This window comes from Geotrypetes seraphini, chromosome 4, assembly GCF_902459505.1.
Source record: "Geotrypetes seraphini chromosome 4, aGeoSer1.1, whole genome shotgun sequence".
Classification (NCBI taxonomy): Eukaryota; Metazoa; Chordata; class Amphibia; order Gymnophiona; family Dermophiidae; genus Geotrypetes; species Geotrypetes seraphini.
Genome location: NC_047087.1, coordinates 222,094,176 through 222,107,152, shown reverse-complemented (window position 1 = coordinate 222,107,152; position 12,977 = coordinate 222,094,176).

Genomic DNA, 12,977 nt, shown 5'->3' with positions numbered 1-12,977 from the left:
CTGCATCTCAATCCTTCCCAAACTACTCCACTTGGAATGCCTATACACAGATCATGTAAAAGTATTCACTTTTTATGTGTGCAATGTCCTATGAGATGTTTTTTTAACATGTAAAACATGTTTTACACATGGGAAAAGCCTTGAAGGAACTCTTACTATGCTCACTAAAGGATTTTGAACTTCAATTATAGAAGTCACCAGATATTTCATATACAGTAATCTTAATCAGACTCTAAATTAAATGTTAGCTTGCAAGCCAAACAAATTTCAGCTCCTTCAAAACACTACATACCTGTTCAAACATAGGGATCCTCTACCTTCTAGTTCCTATACCTACCATTGATAGTTCCATCAGGAACCCAATAACTGTCCTTAAAACAGTATTACAGGCCTTGAGAGCCCTAGCCTTACTTCCCCCCACCCCCATTACATAGGAAAGGCTTTTTGAGCACATTCCTCTATGTAATCAATAGATTCCCTAGTCCACTGATTCTCAAATTTTGGAGATCCATTTGGGATCAAATAAATAAATTATTAGAAAATCCAGTAGCTTTAACGTATGATACGGTTTTGTTTGGCACAGTGATGAGAGCTAAAAGTCAAATTTCATCTCACACTAATAAACTTCTTTTTATAATGACAGGGGTTGCTATACAACTGATTTTGAGAAATTGGCAAAACTGGGATAGGTCGAATTACAACTTTTGGTGGGAATCTTTGTGCCATATTTTTTAAATGGAGTGTGTGTTGGCTGTACAGCAGGGAAATTGTAGAAAATTTTTGAAAGTTTGGGAGCCATTGATAAATTATAAAGGATTGATCTTATTTTTGGTCATTTCATTATAAACATCCAGGGTGGAAATTACTTGGGTATTTTAAATTGGATAAAATTATTAAAAGTTTTAGAAGTATTAACAGTTATGTAATTTTATTATTATTTGATTATTAATTAAGTGGGTGGGAGGGTTGGCTCCTTTTACAAAGCTGCATTAGAGGCTTTATCACACACACCTTTTTAGCGCGCACTAACCCCCGGGCTAGCCGAAAAACTACCATGGCTGGCAAATTAGCATGCACTATTACATGCGTTAAAACATTAATGCAGCTTCGTATAAGGAGCCCAAAATGATTGTTTAGTCATATTTATGAGTTCAAGTGCTTTTCTTGTACTATTATATGCTTTGCACTATGGTTGTTTGAAAATCAATAAAGATTAAAAAAAAAAAAAAATAGATTCCCTAGTCCCCCACCCCCTTTTCACTTTTCTAAAATGTCTCTATGAATTCATCAGAAAGAGGAAGAGTTTTTCCTTTGCCAATTAGAGTTAGCAATTTCAAAATAAAGCCACTGATATGCAAACTCAGACACTAAAGCACTCTGATGTGTGAATGGGAAAGAGGGCTGAGCAAAGAGACTAATTGTGCATCTTTGGAGGGGGGAAGGGAGTTCCATGTGCAAACCAGCCCTTTTTTTTGTTCCTGTGTTTGGAGGGTTAGTATAGAGAAACCTGAATGCTTCATATTAGAGAGTTGCGCGGGGACAGAAATCCCACCCGTCCCCGCCAAAGTCCCACCCGTCCCCACCCGTCCCCGTGAGGAATCCCTCCGTCCCCACCCGTCCCCATGAGGAATCCCTCCGTCCCCACCCGTCCCCGTGAGGAATCCCTCCGTCCCCACCCGTCCCCGCGAGGAATCCCCTCCGTCCCCACCCGTCCCCGCGAGGAATCCCCTCTGTCCCCGCCCGTCCATATAAACTTCAGAAATAGTTATTTCATTTAATTATGCTACTGAATTAAAGGCTCTGGTAGAAACCCATTTACAAATAAGCAAAAAGACTTTATTAATTTGAAAATATTAATTGGGAAGAATACATACTTTGCAAATGGGTTTCTACCAGAGCCTCTAATGTTTATAAATTTTTATCAACACAACTAATATACTACTTTATCCTGAAGCAAAATAAAAAAAAAGAAATATAATTCTTTTCCTACCTTTGTTGCCTGGTTTCTGCTTTCCTCATGTTCTCATTCAATTCCTTCCATCCACTGTCTCTCTTCCTTCTGCATCTTCCATTTGCTCTGTTACTGTGCCTCTCCCTTTCTTCCCCCTTCCAAATTGGTCTGGCACCCATCTTCTTCTCTCCGCTCCCCCATAGTCTGGCATCTGTCTTCTTCCCTGCCAGTGTCTTCTCCCTACTCTCTCTTCCCCATTTCCTTTCAGCGTCCTTCTCCCCCCCATCTTCCCCATGTCCTGTCAGCGTCCTTCTCCCCCCTCTGTCTTCCACATGTGCTTTCAGTGTCCTTCTCCCCCCTCTGCTTCCCCATGTCCTTTCAGCATCCTTCTCCCTCTCTGTCTTCCCCATGGCCTTTCAGCGTCCTTCTCCACCCCCCCCCCCGTCTTCCCCATGTCCTTTCAGCGTCCTTCTCCACCCCTTTGTCTTCCCCATGTGCTTTCAGCATCCTTCTCCCCCCTCTGTCTTCCACAAGTGCTTTCAGAGTCCTTCCCCCCCCCACCCTTCCCATGGCCTTTCAGCGTCCTTCTCCACCCCTTTGTCTTCCCCATGTCCTTTCAGCATCCTTCTCCACCCCTTTGTCTTCCCCATGTGCTTTCAGCATCCTTCTCCCCCCTCTGTCTTCCACAAGTGCTTTCAGATTCCTTCACCCCCCCCCCGCCCTTCCCATGGCCTTACAGCGTCCTTCTCCACCCCTTTGTATTCCCCATGTGCTTTCAGCGTCCTTCTCCCTCCTCTGTCTTCAAGTGCTTTCAGAGTCCTTCCCCCCCTCCTCCCGTCTTCCCCATGGCCTTTCAGCGTCCTTCTCCCCACTCCTTCTCTACCGCCCCGGGTGCAGTACAGCCGGCCAGGTCCCCTTACTTTTGTGGCACTTCCCCGACCGACTGACAACAGCCCCGGTCCGACAAACTTCCCTGCCCTTAACTGCGAATCTAAATTACCTTATTACAGCTGCTGTAAGAAGATAATTTAGATTCGCGGCTACAGGGCAGGGAGGATTGTCGGACCGGGGCTGTTGTCGGTCGGGGAAGTGCCACAAAAGTAAGGGGACCTGGCCGGCTGTGCTGCAACCGGGGCGGGGTGTGGCGGGGCGGACCGCCCCCTCCCTTGGTAGCCACTCGAACCGCGAGGCTACTCTCCTCCTTACCTGCACTGCCTGCAGCACAGAGCCAAACGGAAGTCTTCCCGACGTCAGCGCTGACGTGGGAGGGAGGGAGGGCTTTGTTTAAGCCCTCCCTCCCCTCCGACATCAGCGCTGACGTCGGGAAGACTTCCGTTCGGCTCTGTGCTGCAAGCAGAGAAGGTAGGGAGAAGAGCCGCGCGACTGAGTACATCCAGCTTTGTTTAAGCCCTCCCTCCCCTCCGACGTCAGCGCTGACGTCGGGAAGACTTCCGTTCGGCTCTGTGCTGCAAGCAGAGAAGGTAGAGTGAAGAGCCGCGCGACTGAGTACATCCAGCCCTGCAGGAACCCCGCGACCCTCGGAGGCGTCCCCACGGGATCCCCGCGACCCTAGGGGGCGTCCCCACGGGATCCCCGCGACCCTAGGGGCGTCCCCACGGGATCCCCGTGACCCAAAGGGAGAACCCGCGGGATGCCCGCGGGTCCCGCGGGATTCCCGTCGTCCCCGTTCCCGTGCAGCTCTCTACTTCATATGCCAATGTTACCATGGTTGCACTATATTGTTGCACTATATTGTTGCACTATATTGTTGCACTATATTGTTGCACTATATTGTTGCACTATATGGTTGCACTATATTTAACATTTAAACTTTAAAGTGTAATGTCATGCAGATTTTAAAAGCAGAGGGTAGCTCATGTTACCATGTCGATTTTAACTTGCCTGCATGTACAGAGCATGTAGAAGTGGCTAATTTGACTGATAAATTCATTCCAGTTGCTATTCAGCTAGCGGCAGTGAGCTTCTTAACATGCTTACCACTGTGGTTTAATTATATCTGGATATTCAATGCCATGCCATGCCATGCCTGGGCACCAGCATTGAATATCAAGGTCAGAAGTGGTACCCAGAAGCTATGCGGGTATGGCTATCTAGGGGGTCTCTACTCATGTAGGACCAGCACTGATATAACTCCCAAGACTACTCCAACTCTGGCCTAAGACCATTTTGCCACTGCAGACAATGCTGTAGCAGCGAGGAGATATTGAACAGCAGTACCCAGTTAGATGCCACTGAATATCCTCTCCAATAAATATCCCCTCAAAGTCTGGTAAGCATGGTTTAACCAGGCAAGAGACTCTAATTCCCTGTTAAACTGGGGGTCTTGGCTTCTTCTCCCTTGAACAGAGGAGACTGAGAGGGGATATGATCGAAACATTCAAAATAATGAAGGGAATAGACTTAGTGGATAAAGATTGGTTGTTTACCCTCTCCAAGGTAGGGAGAAGAGAGGGCACTCTCTAAAGTTGAAAGGGGTAGATTCCGTACAAACGTAAGGAAGTGGTGGAAAACTAGAACGCTCTTCCGGAATCTGTCATAGGGGAAAACACCCTCCAGGGATTCAAGACAAAGTTGGACAAGTTCCTGCTAAACTGGAACGTACGCAGGTGAGGCTGGACTCATTTAGAGCCGCCACGTGAGTGGACTGCTGGGCACGGTGGACCACTGGTCTGACCCAGCAGCGGCAATTCTTATGTTCTTAAACCTTTTTGAATATTACATCTACTGTTTTCCAGTATACATCTCTCTTGTAGAATTTCACAGTATGAATCGGGACCATAATGTTGTAAAGCAAACCACAATGTTTGAGATATCAAAACTGACAATCTGAATTTGAGAAAAATGTGATTCTCTATCTCAACAGGCATTTCAACCCACCCTTCTGCAAAGAAGGCCCTATGTATGGTAAGCAGATATCATACTAAATTAACTATCCCCCCCCCCCCCTTTTACAAAACCTCAATAGCGGATTTTAGCACAGGCCAGCACGCTGAATGCTCTGCGCTGCTCCCAACACTCGTATGAACTCTATGAGTGCTGGGAGCAGCGCAGAGTATTCAGCCTGCACTAAAAACCACTATCATGGTTTTGTAAAAGGTGTGTGTGTGTGTGGTGGGAGAGAGGTTCTTTCTTTCTTTCTGCATTAGCCTTACCAGGATCAGTAACATTTCAGGTTAGTCTGGTCAGGTTTATTTATGCATGAATGGTCAGCTGATCTTATGCAAATAATCTTCTTGGTTCAGCTGTTAATCACAAAATCATGCTAGAACAGATCACATAGTATAAACAATTCTGCATTAGCTAATTATATTTATGTAACTTTTAATATTTGTCCTTTCAGTCACTTAACTGACTCAACATTTCAGTGCATACATGAGTACAATGAAACATTCATTTTGTATGGTTTAAGTATGTTCTCTTAGGGACAATGGAACAACCTGGTATTTATTTGTTTAATTTACTTTCTATCCCATCCAGTGGCGTACCTAGGGTATGTGGCACCCGGGGCCCATCATTTTTTGACCCCCCCCCCCCCCCCCATGTAAAAATTTTTTTTTTTTTTTTTTGCAATAACCATGAAATGGAATAAATGGTCAGAATAGAAACAGGCAGTGAAAATTTTCTTTTATTGAACCTCATATATGTAACCATTATTCCAAACATAACAAAACATAAATTATGTCTAAATTGTCATGACATTAGAAGTACATATGGAGTAGTTGCAGGCAGTGGCGTACTTAGGGTATGTGGCACCCAGGGCCCATCATTTTTTGACACCCCCCCCCATCTATATGAAAAATATGATTTTTAGTACCAATCTACATATCGCACCACAAGAGTGTACCTAGGAAAAGGCTGCATCTTAAACACTGCAGTGAGCACTAGAACACCAACACATACATTGTAAAACTAAACAAGCCAGATCCCGCACAGTCAATTGGTCCTGTAGTCAATGCCAACTGAAAACTATGTCTTTTTCATACACACAGAACAGAGATACACCCTCGCCCAAAATGGAATAATCACAAACTAAAAATAGAAATATGTAGACAAAAGTTAAACTGATCCGCCAAGAAACCAGACCCTGGATACAATGCAACACCACAAAAAACAGTAACACATGTCCTCTAAAACAGTGCAAAATATAAAGACAGTAGATGTAAATTTGAAAAAACTGATACATAACAATCACCACTTTATAAATTAACAAATAAAAATAAAACAAATAATGAGATATAAAAAAATACAATTTTATTGGACTAATCCCCGTAAGCTCGGTCCCCATCCCCGCAAACCACCTGATTCCATCCACACAAGCCTTGAATTGTTTATATTAAAGTATAAAAAGAAACAATATTCTGTACAATTGTCAATTTATAAATCAGCGTCTTCTCCCCACTCTCTTCCCCATTTCCCTTCAGCATCCTCAGCCCACTCTCTCTCCACTTTCCTTCAGCGCACGCACATAAAAACAAGCAAGTAATTTTATATCATTTTCATTCTATTCATTCATAGAAATTAAAGTCTAGATAATGCCAGTCACATAACAAAACATGATTTTACAAAAATAATTCCCTGCAGTCAAGCCTGCAAGGATTATTAGATGTCTTTCAGCAGTTCCCCTCCCTCCCTCCCCCTTACCTTTGTGGCCAAGTCAAAATGATCTACCAACAATAAAATTTTAAAAACACAAAGCACGCTGTACGCAGAGAAAATGTTAATTATCATTTATATTCCGCGGGTTTTCAAAGAGGTCAAGGCAGATGACTTTATGCAATGTCACCTCAGTAACAACTATACAAAAATAGACAAATATTCCCCCTCCCTTTTTACTAAACTGCGATAGCGGTTTTTAGCGTAGGGAGCTGCGCTGAATGCCCCATGCTGCTCTCGACGCTCATAGGCTCCCTGCGCTAAAAAACTCTATTGCGGTTTAGTAAAAGGGGGCCATAGTGCAAAATATAGACAGCAGATATAAATTTTCAAAACGGACACATTTTGATCACTAAGTTGAAAATAAAATCATTTTTCCTACTTTTTTGTCTGGTGATTTCATGAGTCTCTGGTCCTTCTTCTGATCCTTCTTCTTTCTCTCTCCCCCTGGCTCCCCTCTTTATTTCTGCCTTTCTTTCTCTCTCCTCCTGGCCCCCCTCTTTCTTTCTGCCTTTCTTTCTCTCCCCCTTGACCCCCCTCTTTATTTCTGCCTTTCTTTCTCTCCCCTTGGTCCCCCTCTTTCTTTCTGCCTTTCTTTCTCTCTCCCCCTGGCCCTCCTCTTTATTTCTGCCTTTCTTTCTCTCCCCTTGGTCCCCCTCTTTATTTCTGCCTTTCTTTCTCTCCCCTTGGTCCCCCTCTTTCTTTCTGCCTTTCTTTCTCTCTCCCCCTGGCCCCCCTCTTTATTTTTTCCTTTCTTTCTCTCTCCCCCTAGCCTGCACAAAGCCATCGTGCCGATTTCTCCACTTCCACGATTCTTTCCCTACCCTCACCCCCAAGCCAGCAGCCGATTTCTCCCTGCTCCTTCCCCGATGTCCTGATGTCCTGAACTTCATCGGGCAGCAGCAGCATTCACAATTCACTGATGTTGCCCGCTTCAGGCCTTCCTCTCTGTCGGGTCCTGTCTTCATGAAAACTGGAAGTAGGCAGGACCCGGCAGAGAACAAGGCCTGAAGCCGGCAACAGCAGCGAATTGTAAACGCTGCTGCTGCCCGAAGAAGGTAATGGAGCACCGAGGCAGTCCGCTTCTCCCCCCTCCCAGCCGAACCCCCGCTGACCCTCCTATCTCCCCCCCCCCGTGAACCTTTCCGACCTTCCCAGCGAGAGCAGCAAACCTCCTTCGCGGCTTTCTCCTCCCTCTGCCGCGTTACTGATGACGTCATCAGTGATGCGGCAGAGGGAGGATAAAGCCGACGCTACTGGAGGGAGGTTTGCTGCTTTCGCTGGGAGGGTCGGAAAGGTTCACTTGGGGGGGGGGGAGAGATAGGATGGTCAGCGGGGTTTCGGCTGGGAGGGGGGAGAAGCGGTCTGCCTTGGTGCTCCAAGGCCTGGCGCCATTACCTTTTTCGATAATGGCGCCGATGCTGCTTTCGCTGGGAGGGTAGGAGCGCGATAGGGACCGGGCCAGCTGTGCACCCCCCCCCCTAAGGCGGCACCCGGGATGGACCTCCCCCTCGCCCCCCTTGGTACGCTACTGCCCTGGGGAAACAGCCTGCAACAAGATCGCGCGATGCCAGAGATTTTTGCCTGCTTCGGCTGTTTCCTCCGCCGCGGTCCCGCCCCTCCTCTGACATCAGAGGAGGGGCAGGACCGTGGCGGAGGAAACAGTCGAAGCAGGCAAAGATCTCTGGCATCGCGATCTTGCTGCAGGCTGTTTCCAGACGCGACACCCGGCGCAGGGGGGGGCAACTGGACCGGACCGGGAGCACCCCCTCAGGGCTTGGTACCCGGGGCGGACCGCCCCCCCCCCCCCCCCCCCCCCCCCCCCTTGGTACGCCACTGATCCCATCCTCCCCAAAGAGCTCAGAATGGGTTACAGGTTTACATACGTAATATACAGTTAACAGTTTACCATAGTTAAAGTGCAAAATTTTTCAATACAAGTTTTTATCCTAATGTGACACATGGCGAGGATCATGTATCAATATACATTTCTTTGTAGTCAGACATGGGCAGGGGAGTTAGGTGAAGAGGTATGTTTTTATTGCTTTCCTAAAGTTGAGGAGTCCTTCAAGGTATCTAATCTGTGGGGGCAGTTGATTCCAGTGGGTTGTACAGTAAAGTGATATTCTGTTAATACAACAAACTTTTGCATTCTTCCACTATGATATTCTGTGTAGCAAGAGGAGAGAACCAAAGCAAACCCAAATGCTTCAAAAAAAGGCATACAGAGGTGTAACCTGCAAAGAGCAACTACAACCCTACAGAAAGGCACCAAGGAGGTAACCTGGATTTTTTTTCAGGGAGCCGCAGGTACAACTATATTCACCATACTGGGCAGACTAGATGGTCATGCTAACATTTATCTATGGTCTGTTACTATGTTTTGTCTATTTACATCAGTGGTTTTCTATCTCTCTGTCCAACTTTTATTTTCCCACTGGTTCAATATAGATTATTCCTTCCTTTCTTCCCAACCCACCCCATAGGCTGGCATCTCTGTCTTCTTCTCATCCCTCCCCATGCCCTAGCATTTCTCTCCTCTCCTTCCATCTATCCCTCTCCTCCTTACTCTGGCATCTCCTCTCCTTTCCTTCCTTTCCCTCCCTCCCCCTGTCTAGCATCTCTGTCTCCTTTCCTTCCCTCCCCCATGCCTTGGCATTTCTCTCCTCTCCTTCCAATTCTTTCTCCCCCTCCATGCTCTGGCATCTCCTCTCCCTTTCCCTCCCTCCCCCCCTGGTCTGACATCTGTCTCTTTTCCTTCCCCCCTCTCTCCACACCCTGGCAACCCTCCCTCTCCTTCTCCATGGTCTGGTATCTCCTCTCTTTCCTCCCTTCCCCATGGTTTGGCTTCTCTCTTTCCTTTCCTCATGTCTCCCTTCCCTAGTCTTCCTTCCCCCCTTTCCCCCCCCCCAATCAGATGCTGCATTCTCTCCCCCCTCCCCTCCCTCCCTCTCTCTATTTGTGAACCCCCTGTCAGCAGTGAAGCCTTCACAACTCTTCACAACTTCTTTCTACCTTTGTGCCTTCTTCCCTGCTGGGTCCCACCTACTTCCATGAAGGCAGGACCTGGCAGAGAAGAAGGTCCGACACTGCCAGAGCAGCAAGTTGTGAATACTGCCACTGCCGACCTTAGGAGCACCATTTTATGGGCTGCATCTAGGATGAATCACCCCACTGCCCCCCCCCTCCCCCTTTGTATGCCACTGGAACACAGTATCCTGTTTGCAACAGTGACCAATCTAGGCCACAAGTACTTGGCAAAATCCCAAAAGAGTAAAGCAGATTTTATGCTATTTATTCTAGAAATAAACCGAGATTTTTCCCATTTTAAGAAATTATCCAACCATTGTTAAACCCAACTAAACTAACTCCTTTTACCACATTCTCTGCTAACAAATTCCAGAGTAAATACACTGAGTGAAAACATATTTTCTTTGGTTTGTTTTAAATTTACTACTTAGTAGCTTCATTGTTTGCCCCTAGTCCTGGTATTTTTGGAAAGCATGAACATGCAGTTTACATCTACCCGTTCCATACCACTCAATATTATATAGTCCTCTATCATATCATCCCACATCTGTCTTTTCTCCAAGATGAAGAGCCCTATCCAGTTTAGCCTTTTCTCATAGGGAAGTCATCCGATCTCCTTTACCATGCATGTTGGAAAGAGAAACGCAAACTATAACTACATGATGCAAGGTTTCACACCTGGAGTTACCACCCAGAAAAAAGTGTTATTGCTGATGATGCATTAAAACTCTCTGCTCAGTGTGAGGCAGCGACTATGAAAGCAAGGAGGATGTTAACACTGACAAAATGCACCTTGATAGTAAACCACTTGTATTGTAACCCACTTGCATCCCATGTACTGACAAAATATAACTTTACTGTAACCCACTTGTATCCCATGTACTGACAAAATGAATCTTTAATGTAAACCACTTGCATCCCATGTACTGACTAAATGTATCTTTATTGTAAACCGTTTCTATCCCATGTATTGTCAAATGTATCTTTATTGTAAACCGCTTCGAACTTCACGATATAGCGGTATATAAGAAATAAATTATTGTTATTATTAGGAAAGGAATGGGAAACAAAAATGTCACTGATGTCTGTCTTTTTTATGACTTTGATGTTTTTTTGTACCTTATTAAATTCTGATTTTATATTTTATTTTTACTGCAAACTACGATGAGTGACCTTATGCCATGAAGGTAGTATTTACATTTTTATAAACAATTAAAATAATGTGTACAGTGATTCAGAATTAAGGAAAAAGATTTTTCATCCATGACATTAAACAGAACATAGTGATGAGATTAGTAATAAAAATGACAATCATGACAGTAAAATACTGGGAACGTAACATTTACAGATTACATAACATGTATTAGGCATCAGGATGATTGTACAGGTGTAGAAGAAAATACTCTGTCTCTAGGAAGGCATTGATGATTTGTAAGTATATTCACAGGAAATCAACAATCAACTCTACAAAATGATTGGAATTGCTGAACTAAAATCAACTTCTTCCTCCCTAGAAGTAGTGAAAGAGTTTGCTGAAAACTTGGAATGCTCAAAAATCCATTTTATCTATAGGATTTGAATATGTTTGTATTGGTATGCTGTTTTTATCCCAGTTGTAGTTTATGATGGGAAATATTTCTGTATTTTCTGTCACGTTTTCATAGGTCCTGAACTGCATTTCTTGGTACTCGAAGACATTCTCTCCATGCAATTCGCTGGATAATTGCTTGGGACTGACTCCTCTGTAATTAATGCTGTCCTGGTTGTTTTTCTCTTTTACCGCTATATCCATTTTCAGGCATCTAGGTTTTCATCCGTTGGGATGGGGATGTCTCAAGTGATCATAACTTCTTTGTTTCCCACAATGCTCTTACGGTCGTGATTCCAATGCTTTTATGGCATACTGATGCTGTAATGCTTACATAGGGCTCCTTTTACGAAGGTGCACTAGCGTTTTTAGCGCACACACCAGATTAGCACGCACTAGCCGAAAAACTGCCGCCTGCTCAAGAGGAGGCGGTAGCGGCTAGCGTGCACTATTCTGCCCGTTAAGGCCCTAACGTGCCTTTGTAAAAGGAGCCCATAGTTTCAAATGAATGAGACAAATTACTATATATAGGTATGTAGACCCTGTGTGGAGGAGAGCTCAATTTCAGAAAGTAGGTCCATAAAGCATTTTAATGTGTTTCAGCGCCAGAAGCGATTCACCTATTTTAGATAGCTGCCTTGCCGTCTATTCTGGATCAATAGTTCAAACTTTAAAAAAATAAAGAGGACTGTTATAGGATAGACTCCTTCTACCTGTTCCCCAACTGTATTGCATAGTGCCCCCTATATTTGCAGAGTGTGCATGAGGAGAGGACCACAATCTAATGATCTCTCAAATTCTTGGTATCTGAGAATGAGTTGTAATTATTGCACCCAAATTTCAGTGAGGTCACTCTAGCTAATCTTTAACCCAGACCAATCTTGCTGCCCAGTAATATTCTTGGGTGTATGGGAGAGCTATTCCTCGATTCTTCTTGGGTCAACTAAACACATTGGGTTCCCCTGGATTATACAAGTATATATAGTGTCCACAGTTGCACACCAAACTGGGCATTAACAACCAATTTGGCCTAAGTGCATCTAATTTGGAGCATTTATACCTAGTTTCAGCAGGCATAAGTCCAGCTCCCATAACTTAGGAGTGGAATCTGCGTCTAGGTGATATTCTATGTAAGGGGCATGCTCTTTGCAGAACAGTGCTTAGTGTCAAACTATTTTGATGGTCAGACAGGCAGAAGAGCCCCTCACCTTGAGATACAAACAGAACAACAAGAAAAGGCAAGGGGGATGTCTTTTCAACCAAAAAATAACATAAGAACATAAGAATCGCCATTGCTGGGTCAGACCAGTGGTCCATCGTGCCCGGCAGTCCGCTCCCACAGCAGCCCCTAGGTCAAAGACCAGTGCCCTAACTGAGACCAGCCCTACCTGCGTAGGCTTTATTTCAAACAAAAAGGTCCCAACAAGGATCCCAGTTTCGGCGTTTAGAAGATGCCTTCTTCAGGGGACACTTACAGAGTCAAGAAAAGGTTTAACAACGGGAAAACCTGTTTGCAAGCAGGTTGTACTGTTCTGAACACTACCTTTTCTTGACTCTGCGTTGTTTTCAGCAAAGTGTCCCCTGAAGAAGGAGTCTTCTAAACGCCAAAACTATTTTGATGACCAGATTTCTGCACCATTTATAGAATTTCCCCCATTTTGTCAAATTGAGTTGGATCTGTGCACTTTAAGGTCATTAAAGTCCCTCAAGGATATATGCAGAGAGTGTGCTTAA